Here is a 27,487-nt window from a genome sequence, read left to right on the forward strand (position 1 = left end):
CTTACCGCACCGGTGCACATCAAGATTATACCAATTGTTGACAACCCACAAAGGAAAATAAACAATCCAGTCTTGGAAAAAAAAATCACGATTACGTATTGCATTCTGCTCTCTTATCCAATTCGTTAACAGTTGACTAATTTCCCACGGCATTAACCGGACCACCGGAGTTATCTTCTCCGAAGCAGAGTTTATTTTTCTGACGGCCAAAACATTTAAAAAATTCTTTGAAGTATGGCACGACCGAGCACATCACAACCTATTCTTATCAAACGAGAAGCAATCGACCGTGCACCTCCACCACCCTCTCTGAATTCGTTGAGCCCTTGTTTATCTTCATTTTTTGCTTGCTCGCTCGTTCTCGTTGATGATAAATTGTAATGCGATGCGATAAACAAACCATAAATCAAATCGCAATGGTGTCCCATCCTCACTCTCGATTCTCACCGCGGTTTCTTCGGGTGAGGCCTAATACCCGCGCCGTTCGTTCGATAATTAGATGATTGGGTTTCCGATCGTCTCATTAGTGACCGCGTGACGATGGTCGCCCAGTCGGATGTACTCCTTTCCCTTCCGCTTGCTGTGCTGGTGACCCGAGCGGGGCCGCGGAAACTCGTCGCGACAATGGGGACGCACCACAATGGGCGTTTAAATAGAACTAATTGGCCAAAAGATTGTTTTCATAAATTTAATTGTTTTTGGTTTTCTTAAACCGTTGACGCCTGGAATCTCATAATTTAAAATTTCAGATAAATTTGTTATCAGCAGTAAAGTTGCAATAAAATAAACATAATTTCAATTTTTGAAGAAAAAAATTGAAGTCAATGGCGTAGTTCTAAACTCAACATCTGATAGTTTTCTCAAGTTCTCAGCACACATTTTATCGTAAAGTTAAATTATAATCCGTATTGGTACAAGACTCATAACTCATAACTCATTACAAATGAAAGAGATGATAAATATTCAAAAAGAATATAAAAATTACTATCAGAGCATGAGCATGAGCATAAGCATGAGCATGAGAATGAGCATAGATGACCGCACAATTCGTAGTTGCTACTCCGTGATTGATCAGAGCATTCGAAATTGCACAAGGAACCAATGAATAGGGCTTGGGAATAGCTTACTATTCCCAATGTACACAGTTCGAGAGCACTCAACTTTAATAAGGTCAATAACGGCGCCGGCCACGTCCTTTCGGTCATCGAGGATGGGAGGGAATGTTAGTAAGACAAACGTTGTTATAAAGACCGCGAATCGCTGCATCTCCACGTTTGTCTCAGGAAGGATTTTTTTGTTAGTAGGGTAAGGTACATTGTCAGTCCGGGAGTCACCTATGGTTGGTTATATGATTTGACAATGGATCAATATACACAAACCGTCGTTAACAACCGACCACTTTTCGACGCAAAAACTAGCCAAAAAGAAAATTCTATCTACCTTTAGTCTATTCCACACAGAAATACACTGAACGCGACTCACTTGTCGGCGCCCGGATTTTTTCTCGACCGGCGAGCCCGAACTAACATTTTTCACTCTTGTGTAAATGCAAAAAATGAAAGAAAATATTTATTAGGCCGTTACAAATATTTATTTCACTTTTTGTCCCACCACTCTTAGGCTCGTCGAGGGGGGGATAAAAATAATAAAGCATTTATTAAGAAAAATATTTAAAACTCATCGGATTTGTTAAAGAATTTTTGGCAAGACCCGATATTCTGATAAATATTTTTTTGTCTGCCCCCCCCCCCAAATGCAAAATCCAGCGAAAAATTTTTGAAGGGGGGGGGGGGGGGGGTTAGACAAAAAGTCAAAAAAAAAATTGTATCAGCCTTATCAACTAAAAGTGTATTGGGAACTAGCGCCGACGGGAAGCGAAAAATTCGGAACCGACTCGAGTCACGACGCGTCCACCGCACACTGAAATCCGAAAAAGCGGCCTGTACACTTTGCCTCCAAAAACTCACTAAACCGCCCTGTACGAAGATGAGCACAGTCAAATAGACGACGACGACGACGACGACGCGCACGCGGATGATCCGAATGAAAAAGCGGCCTGTACGCTTTGCCTCCAAAAGCTCACTCCGAAATGCTCACTTCCGAATAGAAAAGAAAAACAGAACCACCGAAGCAAAAGCGCGCGACATCGGCACCCGGACGAAATCCGATCACACACTCTATTCAAAAAGAATATAAAAAGTACTATCAGATTCGAGAAAATTGTCCCGACCGGAGCGGGAATCGAACCCGCCGTCCCCGGATTGGCGATCCATAGTTATAACCCCTGGGCTAACTGGAGACCCTAAAAGAATGCTGAAAGGAATCTCGAAAAAAAAAAGGAATACCGAGAAATACCTTAAGAAATCTCGGATATAACCCTTGGAAGAATCCCTGAATGGACCCCGGGAGAAATCCTGGAGAAATCAATGAAGAAATCTTGTGAGGAAATTTCTGCAGGAATCCCGGGAGAAATCTCTAAAGGTTGCCCGGAAGAAATTCCAAAATCCTGGAGGAATCCCTGATGCAATCTCGGGAATAATTCGTGAAAAAAACCCGGAAGGAATATCTGGAGTAAACTCTAAAAGAAGAAATCATTGAAAGAGGCCATGAATGGATTTCTAAGGGAATTCTGCGAAAAAAAAAACACGAAATCCCGGGAGCCCAGGAGGACGAAATTCTGAAGGCAGTCAGGAAGAAATCAAAAGGAATCGAAGAGGTAAACCTACGAAGAGTCTTGTATCAATCCCTGATGCAATCTCGTGAAAAAAAAACCCGTGTAAGAATCCCGAAAGAAATCCCACGACACATCCTTGATAGAACACTGGAAAATATTCCTAAAGGAATCTTGGAAGGAATCGCTGAAGGAAAACCCAGAAAGAATAACTAATGTAATCTGAGAAAAAAACCGAAATAAATGCTGGGAGAAATTTCAAATGGAACGCATTCTTGTCAAAATCATGTTGGACTCCCTACACAAATCGCAGCGGAAATCCCTAAAGAAAGCCTGGGAAGGATCCCAAAAGGAATACTGGGAAAAATGTTGCAAAAAAAAAAATTCTCGGGTAGAAATCCAGGGTGAATTCTTGCATATTCCTTGGAGGAGCCTTTGAAGGAGACCCATGAGAAACTTCTTAAGCAATCCTGGGATGAATCCCTACTAAATGAATTCCGTGAGAAATGAATGAAAGAGTTAAAAAAAAGAGCTTCGGGCACTGCCTCCCGATTTCAACAGTGTAATTTCCCACATGGCTTGGATAGCCAAAGCAAAATCAAGAAATTGACATTTGTAAGGTGCTACGGTCAACCTTACCGACCCGTCGAGAGTCCGACTGCACACTAATTGCCATACCAATAAGTGATTGGGAGGCAGTGCCCGAAGCTCTTGACAATTAAAAATAATTTCCTCTCCCGCTTTGACACACATGTGCACAACAGTGTATGTGTTAGATGTTCATCTAATCCCATCCGAAGGAGGTTTGGATTGTGAAAAGAAGATAACCATGTGCGACTGTGGAATCGAGTTCAGTTCTAGGCCTGCTGGCGACGGAGATAGTCCAGTGACTCCGTAGCTTGAAGGAATAGAAGCGCCCGTCTAGCGAATTGGGAGTCGTGAGTTCGAGTCTCACCGGAGTACTTGGATTTCTTTTCATAATTCGAATCTCAATTTGTTCATCAAGTACATGTTCTGTTGTGCACATGGATGTCAAAGCATTTTCAACAATGTAATACTTGTTATGTTAGGCCGGAACAAATCTCATTTTCTACTTTTGTCACTATAATTGTTGACTCGCAAGGGTCGAGATGATAAATAATAAATGTTTTGATGAAAAAATACCCAAACAATTAGGCAAAATCATCAAACTCATCGAATTTGTTAAGACATTTTCTCGACAACTCTAATTTCACTTTAATTTTTTTTATATATTTTATTTTTGCCCCCCCCCCCTCCTTAAAATGTGGAATTTTGGCCAAAATTTTCCGAGGGGGAGGGGGTGAGGTGGTGACATAAGAGAAAATCGAAATTTGCGTCAGCCTTATGCCATACATTAAAATACTACAGGGGATACTCAAAATAACTAGGACAGGCAAAATTAAAAAAAAAAGTTCAACTCGCTGAAACTTTTCGAAAAGGGCATCAAATATTCTCAACTAGTTGTGTATCAGTGCTTCAAATTTGAAAAAGATCGGGCCATTCTACACGAAGTTATGAAGATTCTAGTAAAAGGTATAATTATCCGATAGCAAACTTTGAGCTATTATATCTCCGGATTCAATGAACCAAATGCAATGAAATTTTGATCATTTATGACTAATATAATGAACTTTCAAAAACAGTTGACTTTTTGAAATTATTAATTAGAAAAAGAGTTATGGCGATTTTATTTATTCGATGTTTGTTTTAGGAAATATATCTATTTTTCATATGCATCCCATTACTTTCCGAATTAAATGCCAGCTATTTGGTTGCCTTCCTTAGAAACATAAATATATTCAATTCAATTAGAGGAAATTTAAATGAACTATAATTACTATCTCGAATTTTGAAACGATGATAAAGTTTTGGATAAATTGGTGTTATATTAGAAAAATAATCTAATCGTAATAATTTTCTTTCGTGTAAATAATTTTAAGTTTAGTCAAATGTTTTTAATAGCTCATTATATTAGTCATAAATGATCAAAATTTCATTACATTCGGTTCGTTGAATCCGGAGATATAACAGCTCAAAGTTGGCTTTCGGATAATTATACCTTTTTCTAGAACCTTAATAGCTTCGTGTAGAATGGCCCGATCTTTTGCAAATTTTGATCACTAATACACAACTAGTTGATGAACTTACAGTAAAAATTTGAGAATATTTGATGCCCTTTTCGAAAAGTTACAGCGAGTTGAACATTTATTGAAAAGTGAAAATTTTACCTGTCCCAGTCCCCCTCTGTACTGCCGTGAATCGCATATTTGTCCCATTTGCATAGGAAATCCAGCAAAGATGGGACTGATGTGCGATTCACGGCAGTGTAGCTGTCCCGGCAAACGTCGTTCTGCCTGCCTACTGTGTTTTTTGACATGTAGTTCTGTAGAAAAAAGCCACGTAAAATGGAATTTCAAACTTTCTCGTTTTCGGTGTGTTCCCGGTCGTTTTTTCCATTTATTTTTTCGTACGAACACGTCGGAGCCCTGCAGGAATGAAACACTGAAAGAATGGTGTAGATCCGTTGGCCCGTTCCCGAGCCTATTCGTGACATACAAACACCATTCCATTTTTATTTATATAGAAGAAGAAGGTAGATGGATTTTACCCATTATAAAAAGTATCTCAACCTAATGCTAATATAAAACAATTTCCATAAAAACTTAGGAAACTTTATGAGGAAAAACTTTGCCGAAGACTGTGGCGTTTTTTTGTATCCGTTTCAAAGTTAATCACAATTTACTTTTTGATGAAATTTGAATTTTTAGGTATTTTTTCTAAAAATGTCACATAAGAACTGCCCAAAAACACATACAAAGTAAAAAGTCATGTATGCTCAACAAGTTTTTATCTTGAATGTGTTTAGGAATTCCGGTGACATCATTTATTGAATTTTTGCTTTCGTGGACAAATCCATTTTCTTTGACATAGAAAGGTACCTACTACTAGTGAGACACTTTATCATTAGGTACCATTTTGAGATACCTCAGTAGGCCATGGTATTTTTATCAGTTATGTACTGACAATGGTTTTTACGAATAATACATAATTATACGCACAGCACATTTCGTATAACATTTAGAAGGTGATACATTGCACGAGTGTGTGTAGTGAAGGCTCAGCAGCTGGAGGCCGGATTCGCGCGCGCGTTGCCTTCGGGGTTTCGATTCATTTTTTCCTTTCGCATTTTTAGTTCGATTGATGTCAGGCTATTATCCGGTGAGTTTGTTCCTTGTTTATTCTCTTTCTATGGATTCTATATCAATTATTATATTAATTCAATTTTATACCATAGGTGATAGTTTGTATTCATATGTTTATAATGTCCTCTTTTCAAATATTTTTTCATTGACTTTGTATAGTTCGTCACCATGAGTGTCGACTTGGATTTTTATTCCGTTTTGTCACTGTTCGGGATGGTATCTTCCAAATTATTTCTTCTTTTTATTGAATTTCATTTTTTTGTGCAATCTCCTAACGATATCCTGTTTTTTATGTAACTGTATATGTCTATTTGTTGTCTGTATTTTTATGAATAAATATTGAGCAATCACCTTACGTGGGTGGTCGATTGTTTGCTTTCCGCGAGAAGCGAGCATTAGCGCATCAGATGGCATGTATTGTCACGTCTTTTGTTATAAGTGTTATAAGAAGACTTCTAACCATCTTTGCTGTAGAGCAAATTCAAAAAATTTGAAACAATAAATAAAATGCACGTGAATTGAGTGAATTGGGATAATTGTGATGATATGGTAAAATAGCCATTTTAAAAGAATTATTGTGCGTGCGTGAGTGCTACCACAGAAGAAGCTTCGTATTTTGTTCGAAAAGAACTATTGATGATAGATAAACTAGAATTTAACAGTTTTGTCTCCCTCGTAAGGAGGTATTTAGTTACACGGTGTTTAAACATGTTTGTTATTTGAATTTTGACTGAAATTATTCTTAAGTAATCAAATGACTGTTTTTTTTAAATTTAGAATATAAAGTTTTTTATGATAGTGTAAATGCGTGTCTACAACTGTTTATAATTTTTCCACTAACAATATTTCATTTCAGAACTAATTATTTTTAAATGGGGTTTCTATGTAGAGGTCATACCGTTAAAAATATTCAAATTTTTGTTTAGTGCGTGTGTAAGTTTTTCTTTTCAATCTCGTTTCAGAGAGCGAGCAAAGGTGCTCTAGCCTAGGCATCAAGGATGGAAGAAAATCACTTCTAACGATAAATGATACACCATACGAACAATCAAAGATAGCCGTTGCTCTTGCGGTAGCATGATGTGACTCCCTCGCGCTGTGCTCGTATCACAGAGCAATCAAACATCTGATGCACGCTTTATCGCGGGATCTATCGTTATCGGATCATGTTACAAGTCGCGATAAACTTTATTCATCACGATTATGGCCACTTTTGCACCCGGAACCAAAATTCATGATCTGTAATATTACATTCACATGCAGATCGTGATGCTTCAGCAATAAGAATGCACAAAAAGTGATCGAAAATCGAAATTTATCATTTCGACTTCATGATAACGATCGCATCGCGGCCGCACATTCCGAGCGATTCATTATTCGCGGAGCATGGTTTGTTATGCATGCTTGACGATAAAATTCTATCGTTGTTGCTATGATCGCGCGATGCCTTCCAACCGCGACACATTTGGTATCCTATCATGATCACTAGATTTCCATCCTTGCTAGGCATTAAAGCCAGGATATATGGCCAAAATACCTGTATCCCATCCCAGGAGAAGAACCACCAGCCAGAAAGGAGTGTGCATTAACCTTCTTAGCGACGCCACTTCCAACGATTCTATGTATACAATCCATTCCCCTAAAATGAAACGGTACCGTCCCCGTTTCTTCCTTTATCAAATTCGAAACATTGCGTTAATCATACTGTTCATACGTGGATAATCTGATTACCGTATATTTTTGAATTTCCTCAATCCCAATTAGTCTGCACAGTGGGCCTGGCCATTTTAATATTTGTGTCATATCACTAATATGCTGCAAATATTAATGCTGACAAGGAAATACCGGAAGAAATTTTCCAGGATGCTTTTCAATACTAGCTGTGCTAGCGCTAGAATAGAATAGAATCTTGCCGGGGCGTCCTCTAAACGTCATTTCTGAAAGTTGCCGTCATGCAAAAGTTTGTTTCTAACACCCTAAACTATCATTTGCATGGTGAGCCCTCTCAAGCTTTTTGATCATGTGCAATTTTGGGATACCCTAATCTATAGTTTGTTAGCTCCGGCACATTAGAATCATTATCAAAAAGTTGTTCATGCTACAGCAGTCTACAGCGTTGAAAGTGTACATCTCAAATATACTAAACAAATATAACTAAATTTATAGACAAGAGTTTTTTACTGCTACATATTTCAGTGATGATATGGCGATCAGTTTAAAAAAAAGTCAACTTGTGCTTATTTCTATGAAAAAGGCATAAATAAATTGTATGAAGCAAATATTGTTCAAAATTTACCACAATAGGGATATAATCAAGTTTAGGAAAATATAATTATAGGTTCAACTGAAGTATGACGCAGCATTGCTTTTGTACACAGCAAAACTCATTAAACCAGGTACAGAGACATTTTTTGCAATTCTAAGAATCAAGATAAAATGACTCCGTACTTCACCCAATCTGAATCTTATAGATTATTTCGTATGGCCATGGTTGCTACTACTAATGCTGAGGACAATAACCTTATTTGATTCGACTCAACACCATTACTCAATAAAAACTAGATGAAATACCAATAGAAGAATTGCGTGCCGGCCAAAACGGACTTGAGACACATTGACGATTATTACAGATGGGTACAGAACAGTTTATTTCAAAACATATACTGTATTTGATTAGTGTTATGTGAGCTAAATGTATTTATTTACTTACAGATTTACTTACTTACAGATGGGAAATAAATTCAATTCGATTATGTATTCAAACCTATTGAGCACCGTGTATAGCAAAATGTGAAGTAAACTTACCCAGAAATTTCAGCAAAAATATTCTAAACATTTTTGCTGAAATTTCTGGCTAAGTTTCAGAGGGATTTCTTGGTAGGATTTCTGAAAGCATTTTTGAAAGAGCTTCTGATGACGTTACTGAAGCTTTTACCGTCTATCCCCTTGGTTTTGACCGCTTCTAATCTGAACAGTGCACACTAGACTGGGTCAACAAAGTCGATTGTTTTGGTACAAAGCTTTTTCGATTCCTTTTAGCGTCAAAAACAACTGCAAAATTTGGGAGCGATTGGTTGTATCCTCTTATTCCGAAAACTCTTATTCATGAAAACAGAACAATACATAGGTAGTCGGGTGCCTGAAATATTTACCAGTCTTGGTAAGGTGGTATGAACTACCAATCAAGCCGATCTGTTTAAAAGCACAGGTCGCACGGCAGAAGTTTCACGCATTCGATGTATTCGTTCAATACATGGCCTACTTGCCTAATTTCACCTTCTATAAAATTTTCACACTTGTTCGCTACCTAGCGAATTCTATCATATCTCTTTGATCTCTACTCCCTTATACTATGAGTAGAAAGAGACCGATATAGCCACAAAATCATCAAGTTATTTGCACAGTTGTTTTGGACGCTACTATAGATTGAAAAAGCTTTGTGTCGGGTCGATGTGATCAAATTTAAATTTTCTCCATACAACGTTGACCCACTCTAGTGCACACATAAAAATGTTAACAACATGTAGATCTCAAATTAAACTATTTTTGCCCCATAGTTTAGTTAAACCTCCCACAGTGGCAGCGATAAGGGCGTACCGGGCGCATAGGACAGGGACAGGTCTGAGAGGAAGCCGATGAGAGGACACATTCATCCAAATGAGATTTCCATCAAACGCGGCGTTGGTTGTGTCACTGGATCCGGCATTTTCGGCGGGTAAGCGGGCGTGGATAATGGGCTGGCGTTTATACGGCAGTGCCATCATAAATTCAAGATGTGCATATGAAACGTGGACACGTTCTCGCGGAAGGTAGCAAGCACCAATAGATATATGTATAGGTACAGCCAATCGTTGTGAGCTGTTTATGACAGTAGCGACGATGAGCGTGGCGAATATTTATGACCCATGGTGGTGCGGGTGGACGAACTCTTGGATAGCAGCGAACGTAACTAGGTCAATGGTGGCTTCTTGAGGATGTGGGAATGGCTCTCTGGATACATCTTTAGAGATGTATTGAGTGTGTAGTGACTGGGGCAGGGTGGGTTGTCAACGTCTGAAATATGTTGTAAAACCCCTATTTGGAATGAAATTTGAATTTTATTTTATGAGTTGTGTACGTCATTTGATTTGAGTTGAGTGCGGCATTATGATGTTTGGAAATCTTGTTTAAATTGATTTTTTTTTATGATTCAGGATTAGTGCCAATTGCACCACCTCTGTATGAGTTTGAAGATTCATCTTTGTCTAACCATTTTTTTTCTTTTTATATATTTTTCTGTTAATTTTAACCAAAACTAGTTCTTCATCCCCTCTTTTCAATGATTATGTATTTCAAGCTTTTAAATAATAAAACAACACACCGAAAGACTAGCTAAACTTTGGCACGCATTTGTACCTATTATCCATCCACCCATCCTGTCACCAATATTCATATGAATCACTTGGAAAATATACAGCTGAGTTTATCCCAATTGATTTAAGGCATCATGGTTCACAATTGAGCCTAAAATAGCCGCTTCGATTCATATGCCGCCTTCTATGGAAAAGAGGTTTCCATAATCTGATACATCCACTTTATTTGTGCCTTTCTTCCGATTGTGTCCGAGAACGCGTTTCTACACCAGTATCTTAACATTCATCCTTTCCGGGCGTTTTGGAAGGTCGTTTTCCCCCATCCAACCGGATGTGTCACATTCCAATTCTCCTCAGAGCAGCAACGGTCCCCCTCTTACTGAACGAACAGTAGTAGTGTCAGCCTCCGCAGAAACCGATACGAAAGGAATTTTTATTGTCGCCGCCCATCGGAAAACGGAGCAGCCACACAAATGCGAATAAATAAACCATCAGGATCAATATCTTTGATCCGGTGATCGCTCCCCACCCCCCTTCTTCATCTGCGTTGTTGCCTGTGAGTCTTTATCTTCTCTTTTCTCGTAAAATCAAAGCTGTGTGATCCAGTGATGCAATAATGCCAAAGGTTCGTTGAGCTTTGCTCCGGGAAATTAAAAGAAATCGTTCAGCTTAATGTCTGTTGAGAAAATCCCTGCTGTTTGAACGTTTTAGCAATAATGTAATCTTTGAAAATTTGAGTAATACATGGTAACCATTCCATGTATTTAGCTGATGCTGTAAGCGCACAAGTGTTCAGTATGACCATGCTGAGGGTGACGGGTTCGATTCTCGGTCAGTCTAGGAACTTTTCATAAATGTGGTTCTACGAAATGCTGGAAGAGCATCAAAATAACAATTAGAAGTATTTGTGCAGTGTTTGGTATTGATGAGGTATTTGTTGATTAGCAGTGGAAATAACTAAAGAACAAAGTTTGGTATTATGTCACAGAATTATCGAACAAATGTACTAATACAGTACTTCAAATTTAAGGTATGCATACATTATTGAAATAACAAGTCTTTCGAGGCATTTTTTTATACAAAATTATGGTATTCGTTTTTGTTATTTTGTCTCTTATTACCACCTACCGAAGGGTATATTGAGTTATAATGGTATTTAGGATTAAAACAAGGACATGTTATTCAGTTGTTATACTTTTATGCTCGTGAATCTATAAAGCGAAATATCGATTAATCATAAAAATTAGTAAAAATTAGGGTTGAAATTAATTCATTTTCAATTATTTGTTACAAAACAAGCGGTATTGACTGGATTGGCTGATAGAAACTCACGTCTCTGAATATGACCGCATTCTCTTCATGTTTTTCTTCAATTTTGAGTCATTCCTAACTCCCTATCGGCTCCGTATTCCCCTATCAGTAGGTTGGCTCCAGAGGAACGTTCTCCTCCATTTAGGAAATTTGTGGCATCAAGCCTTTCCCTACCTCATTTAATGCGGGTTATTTTGTTGCACTTCTAATTTATGCATCTTTTTCCATGTCCTGCATAAGAAGAGGGAGGGCTATTCAGAACAAATATTGTGCATAAGAAAATAGAATAAAGACGCGAATAATGGCAACGGTGACCATAGGGGGCGTTTATTAGGGAGGGCGGTTGCAGCGGCGCTTCAGGGGAGCCCAAGGGTTTTCAGAAGATATACCAGGAAGTCTGAGGGGCGTTTAAGGAGTCTCAGGGTCATCTCTGGGGATTTCAGGGGTCTCAGGGGCATTTCAGGAGTCTCGGGGGTATTCCAGGAGGCCAGAGGTGCACTTCAAAGGGTCTCAGGTGGTTCAGAGGGTCTCATGGCCGTTTCAGGTTCCAGGGGACCTCTCAGGGGTGCTTCATAGGGTCAGAGGATTTCAGAGGTATTGCAGGGGATCTCTGTGGCGGTTTCCTGCGTAATTAGCTGCCGTATGAGCAAAACTTTTCTGTCACTGTTTTGCTTAGGATCTCACAGGCTTTTCAGGGGGTCTCAGTAATGATTTTGGGGGTCTCATAGGCATTTCAGGAAGTCCCAGTGGGCTACAGAAGGTCTCAGAGGCGTATGTATTCTTTAGCCTAGTGTACTTGCAAATTTTACAAACATTTTGGAGAAAAAACTACCTTCATGATTGAAGATACATGTGAGCTTACCCCAAGACATCCAATTATCGAGGTACATATGTATTATTTAGTCCACGTCACCAGGATGTCGGATAGCAACCCGATTAAAATGGTTCTCGATAGTCATCCGACCGGTACAAGAAGACGTGGTGCACAGCGAGCTAGATGGGTCGATCAGGTGGAGGATGATCTGCGGACCCTTCGCAGAGTGCGGAACTGGAGACACGAAGCCACGGACCGAGTAGAATGGAGACGGCTACTATGTACAGCAGAGGCCATTCAGGTCTTAGGCTGACCGACCGGTAAGGTAAGTATTATTTAGTCCAATTTTTTAATTTCAAATTTCATAACACCGGAGAAAAGTTCCAAATTCCAACATGGCAGCAAGAACAATTTATCGTGCCAGTGATTATACTCTTTTGAAGCCTATTTTGAAGCACTCGTCACAACTGCAATAAAACCTTTCATATATCAAATAAGCTGCTGCATCAGTTAGATTGTGAGAACTTTATTGATGCTTTATAGAACGTTTCTAGTATTCATCAATAGTTCTACCGATGGCATGTCAATAGCCTTTGTAAATCGTTCTTAAATTCAAGTAAATCCAAAGAACTCTGAAAAGGGGGGGATCAGGGACGCTTTAGTGGCGTTCCAGGATCTTAAGAGGTTACAAAGGGCCTCAAAGGTGCTTCAGTGGGTTTCAGGGGGCGCTTCGTACCATTGAAATGCTCCAGAAAATTCCCCGTAATTCCTTTGAAGTGTCCCTTAAAAGTCTCCTGAATGCTGAAAACAATCAACACTAAAATCTGGGAGACCTTCTCATAAGTGCATAATTTCCAGACCACACAAAAAATGTGTAAAGGGTAGCGAACCACTTGTTCAGCGGCCGGTATTTTGGGCACTCTTCGATATAACTCAGTCAACTCCAAATCAATTGACTTGAAATTTTGTACACGGCTAGATACTATACGTATCTCATCGCATTCCAAAAATTATGTCAATTAGTTTATAATTGGCTGAGTTATAGCAGAAAAGTGCCCAAAATAGGACCCTTGCCGAGATGGTTCCACTTCCCTATCAGTAGGTCAGCTCCAGAGCCACGTTCTCCTCCATTTGGGAAATTTGTGCCATTACCTAGTTACACATTCACAAAATCAGCTCTTGTAGCCACAACGTCATTTAACATTCGGAAGAGTACGAGAGCTTATTTAGTGAATGTATAACTCTTACACATTTTGTGCGTGGTCTTGAAATTATGCTCTTATGAGTAGGTCAATCCACCAGATTATTATAAAGATTTGGGAGGATGAAGAATTGCCCACCAGTTGGTTGGATGGCCTCATATGCCCAATCTACAAGAAAGGGCACAGACTGGGGTGTGCCAATTACAGAGGGATTACCCTTTTAAATTCGGCGTATAAGATACTGTCGCGAGTCCTGTTCAACAGACTGCGACCTCTTGAGGAGTCCTTCGTCGGCAAATACCAGGCTGGTTTTCGTGAGGGCCGATCAACGACGGATCAAATGTTTACCCTGCGGATGATCCTAGATAAATTTCGGGAATATAACTTGCAGACTCACCATCTGTTCATTGATTTTAAAGCAGCATACGATTCAGTGAAAAGAAATGAGCTTTGGCAGGTAATGTCAGAACATGGTTTTCCGGCGAAACTAATTAGGCTGATACGCGCAACGCTGGATGGATCAAAATCAAGTATTCGGATCGCGGACGAAGTGTCTACGTCGTTTGTGACCTTGGATGGATTGAAGCAGGGGGATGCTCTTTCAAATTTATTGTTCAACATTGCACTCGAAGGAGCGATTAGGAGGTCAGGCGTGCAGAGGAATGGCTCTATCATCACACGGTCGCACATGCTCCTCGGTTTTGCGGACGATATTGATCTCATCGGCATCGATCGTAGGGCAGTGGAGGAAGCTTATGCTCCTCTGAAGAGAGAGACAGCGAGGATAGGCCTGACGATTAACTCTACCAAGACGAAGTACATGATAGCGGGTAGAGACAGAAGCAGGCCTAGTGGTAGCGATTGATGGGGAAGTGTTTGAAGTTGTTAAAGAATTTGTTTATCTTGGAACACTTGTGACATGTGACAATAGGGTGGGGCTAATTTCAAAAAATCTCTCCGATATATGATTTTCCAAGTGGAAAATGATCTACTAGTCGAAATAAGTCAGCTGTACAAAAATTAGCGATTTCGGTTGATATTTAGGGGTGGCGTAAAGGGTTCAAGTGAAATTTTTGCTAGAACAAACTTTCAAAAATCATTTCAAATTTAATTTTCAAACTTATTTTTTCTAGACTAAATCGGTGATTCTAGAACCCAACTGGACCAAATTTGTGCTCAAAATTGCGATATCTCTACTGGTTTCTGAGATATTGAACGTGATTGAAATTTGAAATGATTTTTGAAAGTTTGTTCTAGCAAAAAATTCACTTGAACCCTTTGCGGAGAGATTTTTTGAAATTAGCCCCACCCTAATGTGACAATGACGTTTCCCGTGAAGTGAAAAGGCGTATTGCAGCTGCGAATAGGGCCTTTTACGGATTGCGTAGCCAGCTTAGGTCCAGTAACTTGCAAACGCAAACAAAATGCGCTCTGTATAAGACGCTGATTCTTCCGGTTGCCCTCTACGGTCACGAAGCGTTGACGTTAAAGGAGGTAGACCGAAAAGCTTTTGGAGTTTTTGAGCGCAAAGTGCTGCGGACAATTCTCGGTGAGAAACAAGAAAATGGAGTGTGGCGCAGACGCATGAATCACGAGTTGTACCAAGTGTACGAAGATGCGAATATTGTGAAACGTATAAAATACGGCAGACTTCACTGTGCTGGACACGTAGTGCGAATGTCGGAAGAAAGAATAGCGAAAACAATATTCAGCAGAGAACCCGGTACAGGTAGGCGACTTCGTGGGCGGCCGCGAACTCGCTGGCTGCACGTAGTTGCAGAAGATCTACGATTCCTACACGTTCGGGGAAACTGGAGGAACATCGCCCAAGACCGACGAAGATGGTGCTCTACTATACGCTCGGCATTGGAGTAAAGTTACTTTGTAGCCAATGTATCAAGGTAGGAGTAGGTTTTACACATTTTAATGACGGGATTCTTTGTAACCCTCTGGAACTTCTTGAAATGACATAAAAAGGCTCTCGAAACGCCCCTTAAATGTCTTTAATCGGCCATGAAACCTCCATAATCCAATTGAAACGCATTTGAAATCTCCAGTATCATTTGAAAATACCCCTAAACCCCCTTTGGAATGCCTTTAAAAGACTATAGAAACCCCCTGAAAACCCTTGAAGCTCCTGAAATGCTATCAAACGCCCATAATACCTCTAGAAACACCTTTCCAAAGTAACATTTTGATGACCAATTTGTCTTGTATAGGTCCCCAAGCAGTACCTGCAACATGATCCAAAACGTGTCTTTCTATGATTTGGCCCTAAGCGATAAAGTCAAGAAATGATACCGATATTGATTATGCATCGGAACCCTAGTCCTTACTGCCTCAAATCAGGGAACACCGAATAAAAGGTTAGAATTACTAATACATTTTTCCTTGTTTCAAGATCTATCTCGGTCAGCACCAAGCCGAGACCTATCACTTTTACCAACGTATGAAAAGTAGTAAGGACCAAAGTTTTTCCTTTCATTACTAAAATAGACTGTTCCATATTTGGAAGCAGATAAGACTAGGGTTCAGTTTGGTAGATCTTTCGTCGCAACGCAACACAAAAAGGTAATCTACCTACGCTACGGGCTCCGTTGAAAATCGAGCATGTTTTAAACCCCCTCAACCATTTATTTATCAGCACGGGTCGCCTGCCACCTTGGATTGGGTTTACTTGTTTGGTGGACTTTTACCCCCGGAACAGGTGGTCCGTAGTGCTATTAAGCCGGACATACTCTTCAATGAAGTTCATACCTTTCTTATGCCTCAGCAGTCGCAAGGACGTGGTCAGGACAGTTCTCGACCGTTGGAGGATTGCGTCAGTCTTGTAAAGAGTCATAGATTAATAATAGCGATTCACTGTAACAAAAATTCAGCTCAATTGGTGCATTGGTAATGAAAAATGTGCAACTTCGTTCTTCTTAATTTGGAATACCGTGTTCGGTAAATTTTTGACGAAAATAGAACAGCTGTATACAGCTATACTGCATTGTTTACTTTTTACACCAGGTTTTGACAGTTGGTGTACTGAGCCTCGGTAAAAAAAAGTACCGAAATAGTTTTGCTGTTCTATTTTCGTCAAAAAAGTGCTGTACAGGCAAGTCGGGATAGAGTGTGTACAGGATTTTTTTCTTTCCTTTAAATTTTTAAATACTTTTTGAGCGTGTAGGAATCGATTGAAGAACATGAACCATGAATTTTCAAATGTCAGTCCAGATGTATTTGGAATAAAAAAAAACTAAGTATGGAAAGTTGCTTTTAAATTCAAAGTTACTCACATAGTTTCATTGGATTCTGAGAGGATGCTGATAACCACTCACTCTTAAAAAAAAATAGGAATGTACACGTGACGTAAACCATCAACGAACGTAAACTTTTCATGACTAAATGGCAAATTTGACTCAATTTTACATCCATCATGTAAGTTCAAGTTGATTGCCCAAAATGTCAACAAACTAATCTGACCAAGTACGTAGAAACAGTTTCACATTTATCGTCTACATCACAACTCGGTGATATGGTCGAGAGGTATGGTCCGTGCTTCGCAATCAGCGGACCACATTGGCGTAGCTAGGGGAAGTTCCAGGGGTGCCTGGCACCCCCTAGAACAAATTTGGCACCCCTTAGAATTTTTCCTTGATAGTTACCTAAAACTTAAAACTTACCACAATAATTCTAATATTTGTTAACCGTACATTTGAACAAAACTTAATCACACCCGGTAATACTTATATGCTTATATACCTGAACAATTGACAGACTTCTCCATGGATTTCTCCAGTAATACCTCTATCTATTCATCCAGTGATTTCTCTAGGCTTCCTTTATGGATTCCTCCCGATATTTCTTCAATAAACTTCCCTTAGAATTCTCCAGGCAGTCCAGATGGGGTTGTACATATTTGAAATTTCTACAAAGATTGGTCCAGCAATTACTCCTAGGATTTCTTTGGAAATTCTTATTTTGATACTTCTCGGAATTCTTCTAGGGATTCCTCTAAAAATATCTATTGAGATTCCTTCAGGAATTCCTGTTGATATTATTCAAGACAATCTGCCTGGGATTCTTTCAGAAGTTCCTCCGGTGATTCTTCCAGGAATTCCCTCAGAGATTCTTCCAGAAATTTCTCATGGAATTCCTCCAGGAGCTTATATTGGTCTTCCTCTGGGAATTGTGGCTAGGATTTCTCAAGCAACTTCTGCTGTGATTCTTCTAGCAATTTCTCTTAGAACTCCTCCAAAAATTCTCACTATTGAACGTTCAGGTATTCTACTAGGGAAGTTGTTCCGGAAAATCTCCCTGGGATTTTTCTAAAAATCCCTTCGAGGGTTCTTCCAGAGATTTCTTGAATGATTAATACAGGACTTCCTCCAGAGGTTCTTCCAGAAATTCCACAGGGGATTTCTCCAAAAAATTCTATTGACCTTCTTCCATGAATTCCAGCTGGAATTATTCAAGCAATTCTCATTAGGACTCCTTCAGAAATACTTCTAGAGATTTCATTTGGCATACTTACTTGCTGCAATACTTTCGGGAAATTTTTCTGAGATTTCCATAGATTCCAGAAACCCCTCCTGCAATTCCATCAGGGATTCCTCCAGTGTTTCCACCAATTCTTTCCAGGAGAATTGTAGGTATTAATCCAGGAATTTGTTAGAGAAACTTCTCTTAGGATACCCGGGCATTCCTGATTCTAGGATATCTGTAGAAATTATTTCTGTGATACCTCCAGATATTCCAACTGGGATTACTCAAGCAATTCCTGTGGTTATTCCAGTTATTCTTCCTCCAGAAACTCAAACTGTGGTACTTCAGAAATTAAGCTACGGATTCTTCTAGAGCTTTCTCCTGGCTTTTTCTGGCATCTTTCCAGGCAAATTTCCTAGAATTCTTGCAGGAATTCCTTTGATTGTTCTACCACGGATTTCTCCAACGACTCATCCAGGAATTCCTTCAGAGATTTTATTCAAAGATTCCTCCAGAAATTCCTCATGCGGTGCTTCCAGCAGTTTCTCCAGAAATTCTTACTATGATATGCCCAGAAATTCTTCTAGTGATTCCTATACAAATTGATCCTAGCATTGTGGCTGGAAGTCTACCGGGAAATCTTCTTGAGATTCCTTCTGAAATTCCTCCTGCTATTTCTTCAGGGCCTTCGCAATAGATTCTCCCAGAATAGCTCTACCGGTTCTTGCAGGATCTTCTCTAGGTATTCCAAGGATCATTGGATTCCCCCAGGCATTTCTGATGGGGATTCTCTAGAAATTCCTGAATAGTGTCCTCCAGCAATTCGTCCTAGGATTTCTGCTGAGATTTCTACAATGATACATCCCAGAATCCTTCTAGTAATACCTCCTGATATTTTGTCTGTGATTTCCTCAGAAGCTCTCCGGTGATTCCACCAGGAATTTTTATCCAAGATATTTTATCCAAGAATTCTTTCATAAATTTCTCATGGGATTCCTCTTGGTCTTCCTGCAAGAATTTCAGCTGGATTTCTCAGGCTATTCCTGCTGTAATTCTTCCAGCATTTCCTCCTAGGACTCGACCAGAAATTCTTACTGTAATACCTCCCGGAATTCTTCTAGGGATTTTTCTAAGAATTGGAGAAATTCTTTTATTATTTATTGAAAACTTGCTGAGATTATTCAAGGCAATCTTCCTATGAGCCTTGCCTTCGGTGTATCCTCCTGGAAATCCTAAAGGATTTCATTCCTGGGATATCTCCAAATATGTATCATTGTTTCAGCAATGCCTCGTATGTTTCTTCCTGAAATTTTTACTACGATACCTGCAGGAATTCCTCTAGGGATTTTTACTGCCATTCTTGCTGGAATTCTGCTAGGCAGTTTTGCTAGTATACTTCCACAAATGTCGTTGATTCTTCCAGGGATTTTTCTAAAGACTCATCCAGGAATTCCTCTAGAGTTTTTATTCATGGATTACTCTAGAAATAAATCATGGTAATACTCACGGAACTTCTCTTGGCCTTCTTCAAGGAATTCCTGCTGAAGGAATCCCAATATGAATCTCTAGCTAGAGGAATCCTTAAACGAGTGTCCGGAATAGTAGGGATTTCAAGAGAAATGCTAGGGGGTATTACTATAGAAATCCCTGTGAAATCCTATAGGAATATACGAGAAAAACTCGCGTTCTGGTGGGATTTGAACTCACGACTCCGTATTCGCTAGACCGCAGTATGGCCATTTCTTTGAGAGCATGGTTGTTTTTTTTAACTTCTGCGGTCGTTTCATTGGAATTTAATCAACAACTTCTTTGATTTTTTTCTAGAATTTCAATGGCTATTCCTCTGAAATTATTCAGCAATTTCTTTTTCAATTATTTTTCAAATTTCTCAGGCATTTTTTTTAATAGAATTTCAATGGCTATTCCTCTGAAATTATTTCAGCAATTTCTTTTTCAATTATCTTGCAAATTTCTCAGGCAATTTTATCGTGATTACTTTTGTTATTTTTATGATTTAATTGTAGTTATATGTATTGCTTCCGAAAATGGCTGAATTGGAAATTCAGAAATTCTAAACTGGGCTTGCTCGAAGAAAATCCTATGAAATTCACGAAAAACTTCCTGACAAATTCCCAAAAAATTGCCGGATAATTTTCAATCACACTTGCCCTAGAACTTTCAAAGTAGTTGCCAAAAGATTTCATACAAGAATTACTAGTAAAATTCCTGAATAAAATTTTAATAATTTCAATTTAAATAAATTTAAAATTGCTGAAATATATTCTATAAAAATTTCCACAAACATTCACAAAACATTTTTTTCAAAGAAATTCTTAAAGAATTTCCCGAAATCATGAAAGGATCTTTTAAATAAAATTTAGAAACAATTCCAAAGTAATTGCCGTAGTGTCACCATGACTGAATTTTTAAAGAACCGTCAAAGTTTTTTTTTTCAAATAAATTCTTGAAGGAAATCTTGAACGAAATTTGCTGAATCAATTTCCAATAGAATTACCGAAGAAGTTCCCAAATTAAAAAAAAAACGAAGTTTTCAAAATTTCTAAAGGACTTGCTGATGAAATTCCCAAATAAATTTTCAACGCAAGTAACATCGGAGTTGCCGAAGGTTATTCCAATCAGAATTGCTGCAGGAATTCCTTGCATAATTACTGATGAAACCTAGAGGGAATAGTCTAAAAAAATTTTCATTAAAATTATAGAAGCGATTTATAAACGAATTTCCGAAGGAGTTTTCGAAGGAATTGGCGAAAGAATACCGAATAGTATAGATAATGAAAGTCCAAAAAATCGACGAAAATCCCAAATAAAGTAGAATGACTTGCCGAAGATATTTCCAAAAAAAATTGTGAGAAAGTTCCTACCAGAGTCATTGTTAAATGAATTACAAAATAAAAGAATTGTTTGAACAGTAATTGGAGAATTTTTAAAAAAGCAATTATCAATAGAATTGTTGACATTAACAAAACAATGCTTGTAAGACTACTAAAAAGTTGGCAAGAAGCAACTCCCGAGAAAACATTTCAAAGGATTTGCCAATGAAGTAAAAAAGCCAAATAAACTCCTAATGGAATTGCCGAAGAAATTTGCAAAATAATTTTCGGTGAAAATTTTCAAAGGATGCGTGAAATATGTTCAGTATCAAATTCCAAACGTTTTACCAAAAAATTCTTAAAGGAATTGCCGAGATTAAAGATATTTGCCAAGTCCAAAGCAATTGCTGGGAGATTTGCAAAAGCATAAAGAAACGAATTACAAACCAGACACGATTATTCGAAGCTGAAATTTTGACTGATTAATACAATGTTGGTTTCACGTAAGTCAAATTTGGAGCTTTATACACAATTCCTTTCAACAGATATAGGGTATTGGTTCCCTTATTAAGCATGTGGCTCCCATTTTCATCCCACGAAAAACAAAGGATTGAAGCGCTGTTTGTTTTGTTTCTTATTTTTGTATTTTTTTGTTAGAAGTGAGCACCCATGAAAACAAAAAGAACGGAGTCAATCGGTGCCGTAATCGCTTGTTTTCGAATAGGATGAAAATGGGAGCATGAGTTTACTGATGGCACACATACCCTATTATCAATTCATTCAAAATCGTAATTGGGTGCGAGCACCAGAATCCCGAAGAGAAAAAAACGAAGCTCGCTCGCACCAAATTCCGGGTTTCAGTCCTGAATATGCAATTGTTCTTGAAAACTATTTTACCAAAGAGGATGTCACAATGAATACAAGTTACACGCAAATTCTGTGGATATTTACACTTGCTCTGAAAATGTACTCTTAAGGACCTGATTATTTTCAATCCACTAAACAAAGGTCGATGATTGTTAAGTTCAAACTGAAAATAAAATTCCATGTATTATACGCAATCAACTTGTCAAGTTTTCAAACCCCTCACATGGCGAGGAAAGTGTTAAATTTGTACAACGGTTCGGATTTAAAAAAAGTGTTCTTTAAAATATAGGGCGTTCAAATTAGCGGGCTATTTTTTTCCGCTTCGCAGTATATCATTATTTCATGAAAGAAGTTGAGAATGGTTTGGTATTTCCTTTTACGAAAAAGAAGCAAAACAACCTGGAAGCCACTGAAACTGGCACCCCCAAGGCACCCCCTAGGAAAAAATCCTAGATACGCCAATGGCGGACCAGTGATCGAATCCAGCTCAATATTTTACTTTCATATGTTTTAACTATCGATTCGGTTCAAGCGATTGCAAGCTCGATTTTATTCGTGATAAAAGACGTAAATTTGTGTGAAACGGGCCGCTCCTTTTATGTGCATCCAAAGGGACTTAAATTTACATGAATTTTTCTAAGAGTGCTGGATGAGTTGGCGTGACATTCGTTTAAGATTAATGTTCGTTAAAATCGTACAAATTAAAAGGAATAATTTGAATGTAATAAACCAGATTTACAAAGACGGTGAGGGGCACAGCTTACATTCAACTTCTTGTTGTCGTGAAAAAATACTATTCACGCTTCTATGCGTATACTGGCTTAATAATTCCAGATAAATGAAAATGTAGCACAAACAGTAAAGCAATGCTGCACCGAGTATAATATAGTTGGAGCACATCTCCATTTACTGCAGTGGCATGCCTCTCGTCAAACGCACCAATTGCGACTCAGCTCGCCTAGCCCAGCTGAGCACGATGAATATTTGAAACGGAAAATTAAAACAGTAATTGGAGCAATTAATTATTCAGTGATCTCAATTAGAGGACGACTCTAACTGAAAGCCAACCGGCCTGGATGGCCTGACTGCATGGCCTGGCCGGCTTCATGTCAGTCATCATCATTCGACGACCCGGCGACGCGACGCGGCGGCTTAGCAGCAGCACAATTGACTTGCCTTCCTTTGAATGGCAGGCGATAAGTGGCGAAAATGAGCTCCAAGCAAATGATAAACTATATAGACCATGAACTGGGACAACGTGGAAGGAGGTGTTGGTTGGGTCAATTGGTGGGAGACTGAGAGCTTTTATTCACGAAGCGGTCGATGATAAACGATAGTGTCAGATGGTGGGGTTTTGATATAGAATTGTTAAATTATGGTTCTCTGCTAGTAACATGTCTTGTGCAAGGATTTTTGCTCTGATTGAGTATATTGCTATTAGCAATATACCAGTATATATATATACCAGTATTAAGTCGTGGCTTTTAATACTGGTATATATGGAAGGAACATTGACCTGTATGTAACCTTATCGAGAATTCTTACTTTTACTTTCGCATTTTGACAAAACGCGCGTAGATATACCAAAAGTCAGTAGCGGAACCTAGCCAAAGACAAACGATTCCGCTGCGCCTTAATGGGCTCGCGATGACGCAAATCCGATGCCTCGCCACGAACAGTCATTCCACCACAATCACCAACGTCATTCACGCTTATAGCCCCCCGAGCTCCCCCCACACCGCCAATACAGATCGTAAATTATCAAAATTTACGAGTGCTAGCCAAAAAATTACCGGCAGTTTCAGGTATCAGACTGCCATTGAAACACTCCTCCATAGCAGACTTACCACCTGTCGCCCGGTCAAATATATCTCATGTTGCATGACTCGGAAGTCAGAAGAGGTCGGTCGGTCGGTTGGCCACCCACCAACGGTGAAATTAATACGGGGCTAATTTACCGAGCAAAGGAACAATGAGGTCCACCCCACTACTTCCGCGTAGATGAGCGAATCGGAACTCCCGTATCTGCATGGACTGGTCCTATACGGATGGGCGGGAAAAGTTTCCAAAGTTTATCGGCTGATGTTTTTTTTTGTTTTGCATCCTTGCGTGTGGTCTGGCGGAGTGCTTCCGAGCTCTGGTAAACTGCCCAAACTTCCGTACAATGAAAAGTATTTTTTTAATCAAAAGTTTCTGTTCATCATCAAAGCTTTGTAGAGGAGGAGTGGTAAAAATGCGTCGTACAGGCAATTGTCTCTTAATTGTCATGTTTCATGACTCGGGAGACTGTTGACGATTTTTTTTAGGGATTCGACTGTTGATGTTTATGTTTGAACGGAGTATACAGCCGGGTCTCCTATTAGACGCTGTCATCCACTTTACGCCCACCATGTTTTCTGCGCTGTCCTTCAACCTATTTAAGGAGTGTATCGGAAATTAACTATATATGTTCAAAACATCCTAAAAAATAATTTATTCAAGTTATAAATAATTTTATTTTTGGAGGTACTATATAAATCCTCAGAAAAAGGAATGGCACTTTTACTTTTGTAAAAATAATTATTTTACATGGACATCAATCTCAAAGTTTAATCGCATGATCTTGAAATTTTGGACACCTCTTAAAAATTTGAAATTGCGGAAAAAATGGATTTTTTTTTTGATTTTTTTAAATATTTTAGCGCAAATATATTCTTTTCCAGATTGCTCATAATATAGGTTAAAAATTATTTTCAAGAAAAAATTCGACTCCATTTTAGCGCAATTCTTAAAAATGAAAAAAGGTCATTTTTCAGGGACCCCATTTTTTAATGCTCATTCAAAGCACGATTACGCAAATAAAAAATACAACCGATTCATAATTCAATTTTTTTTAAATTGGAAATGATTTTAAACTTAACGACGAGGTAGCTTTAGTAGAGAACGGAATTGTATAACATTTGAAGATATTTAAAACAGACTGTCAAATTTGGACAAAAAAATAGTGTTTTTTTAGGATAGGCCATTTTTTAAATGTTGAGGGTTTTTCGATCATAAATATTTTTTTTTAAGTTGGTGTTCGGTGATATGTTATGTGTACATAACTGCTAACAATAATAAATATTTTTTGGATTTTTCGTCGTACAAGTTTTATTCGCTACACGTTATTGAAACGCTGAAAAATCTTTAAAAAACAATAATTTGTCCAAAACTTTAATTTGTGAGATGTATTCATTCTACAATATTTTCAATAATGCTAAACATTTTTCATTTTTTTTCAGGCTGTTCTAAACTTGACTGTATTGTGAAGATTTGATAGAAGAACCGAAATGATAAGACCAAACCTGCTTCGAGATAGAGCATCCTGAATGTTTATAGTTAATTTCCGATACACTCCTTAGTTCATTTTTTGTATGTGATGAATCTATAGGATGTACTAACTGCACTGAAAAAATCAGCTGGATTGGATGTGGTGGGCGTAAAGTGGGTGGCAGCGTCTAGTAGGATACTCGACTGTAGTTGGTTCCTTACGAAAGGCACAGTAAATGTGACCGAAACGTCGGATGAAAATTTTAGAATCCTTTTTTTAGTTATTCCTCCAAAGATTGAAAGCCATAACCTCCAAGGATGACGATTTTATCGTTCCACGGGGATGAACCAGCCTTGGGCTGAATTTATTCATAATAAAAAGTTAGTAATAATAATTTATTGTTTCGTTGTAGTATTTGCTCTACGGTACAATAATGCAAGGATGGGCAATAAGCGAGGTCATAACATTATATCGATGAGAGTATATTACAAAGCAAAGATAACCGTACACATCGTAGTTGCTACTCCGTCATTGACCAGAACAATCGGAGGTGCACAGAGATCCATTAAATGGTGCTTGGGACTAGCTACACATTCTCAATGTGCACAATTCGAGAGCTCAATATTTGAAAGTCAATAACAGCGCCGGCCACGTCCTTACGGTCATCGGGAAAGGGAAGGAATGTTAGTTCGACAACCGTTGTTACTAGAAACCGTGGAATCCACAGCATCCCCACAGTTGTCTCGGGAAGGAGTATTTGTTAGTGGGGTAGGGTAAGGTGTGAATCTTGGAGCCACCTTTGGTAGGTGATATGATCCACTAATTATATAAAAATACACGACACGGTCTTCATCCCGATTATGATTTATTAGGTCGTGATAGTAAGGGTAATGCACATACGTTGGTCAATATTAAACGCGCCACCGCATTGATCGTTTACTAAACCGTGAAAACCGATTTTCCCACGGAAGTTATCGCGCGCTTCTGATCCCGTATTCAATATTCGCGTCCCCATCTCCCTACCGAGAAAACTGACCGACTCACGAAAATAGTCCGCGTTTCTCGTAGTATTGAACTTAGAGTATACGGAGAATAAACCTTCAAGCTTAGATAGCTATTTTCGAATTATGTATTTTACTAAGAGTAGTGTTACCTGTGATCGACAGCCGTTGAGGTAATTAAGTCAATTATTTTTAATTTGCTCAATTATTGTTGTGCACTACAATTACTTTCTTCTAACATTTTGATCGCTTCAATATTAGGCCATCACCAGAGCTACAAGATTGATTTGAAAATATTACCAGACTCCAGGAGTCCTCATGAAAACACATTTTTGGTGAAATTACCCCAACTTCTTCTAGGAAGTAAAGAAAAAAAATCGGAATGATCTCACCCAGTTCCATGTAGTCGAATGACCGCAACCACTCCTTGACTACTTCAATTTTCTGCAATACTGTTGGCTACCATGTGTGCATCCATTTTTATCACTTCACGAGGATGGACAATGTGCACCAGCCCCAAACATGCGTCATTTATCGTTTTTTTCCGCCGAACAATGCCACCCGATCGAGATCCTCATCGCAACTGACCCAAACACGCGGCTTTTTCACTTTTTCACGCGTCATTTTTCACTTTTTCCTTCGAACAATGCCACCCGATCGAGATCCCCATCGCAACTCGCTTTGCCACATTAACTACAATAGTCTAAAAAGGATGAAGCATGGATTGGTTTCCGGCATCTCATACGCAGAGCCGGTTCACGATCGACGGATCTACTTGAGGTGGTTCATTTGGACATCTGTGGTCCGATGGAAGTCAAATCTCTGGATGGCAGCCACTACTACTTAAAATTCACAGATGACAAGTCTTGTCGAATCTGCACAGAACATTGAAGGAATCTGTAGAAGCAAATGATGGACGATGAGTACCAGGAGCAATAAGGGGCGTAGATCAGGAGCAACATTTGGGAGTTGGTTGATTTACCAGCGGGCCGAAAAGCCATCGGTAGCAAGGGAATCTTCAAATCGAAGGAGGACGAAAAAGCGTACTCGGATCAAAGCAATGCTTGTGAAGCACTGAACGTTAAAACCGAATACTTGCATGGGAATTTTCGGAGGTGGAAGCTCAGGTGAAATATTATCTCCTGGGCGCCCATTAAAAACACCACCCCCGGCGAAGACTGGCGCTCGAGCCTTGCTATTTAGCACTGTAGTTGGAGGAAATGCCAATGCAGAACCCGTAGCTTCCGGGAAGGTAAGCCCAGCTCCCTGGGTTAGTGGGTTGGTGTCAGGCCCTGCGAGCCAGCCGTAAAAAGACTAGTACCGAAAAATCAACAAGAGAAGAATGCGAACCGATACCAATGGCGACGACCACAGCGACGAAAAGGGACTTATGGTTGGCAGCTTGGTACGTGGAACTGAAGATCTCTCAACTTCATCGGTAGCACCCGCCTTTGCACC

At 39.1% G+C, this 27,487-nt stretch overlaps 1 protein-coding gene across 9 annotated transcripts in view; it reads right to left on the reverse strand.

The window, feature by feature from the left end:
• LOC109410186 (metabotropic glycine receptor) overlaps positions 1–27,487 on the reverse strand; it is a 347,855-nt gene that overhangs the window by 124,881 nt on the left and 195,487 nt on the right. The gene's annotated exons all lie outside the window — the stretch shown is intronic.

Source organism: Aedes albopictus, chromosome 2 (assembly GCF_035046485.1).
Source record: "Aedes albopictus strain Foshan chromosome 2, AalbF5, whole genome shotgun sequence".
NCBI classification, from domain to species: Eukaryota; Metazoa; Arthropoda; class Insecta; order Diptera; family Culicidae; genus Aedes; species Aedes albopictus.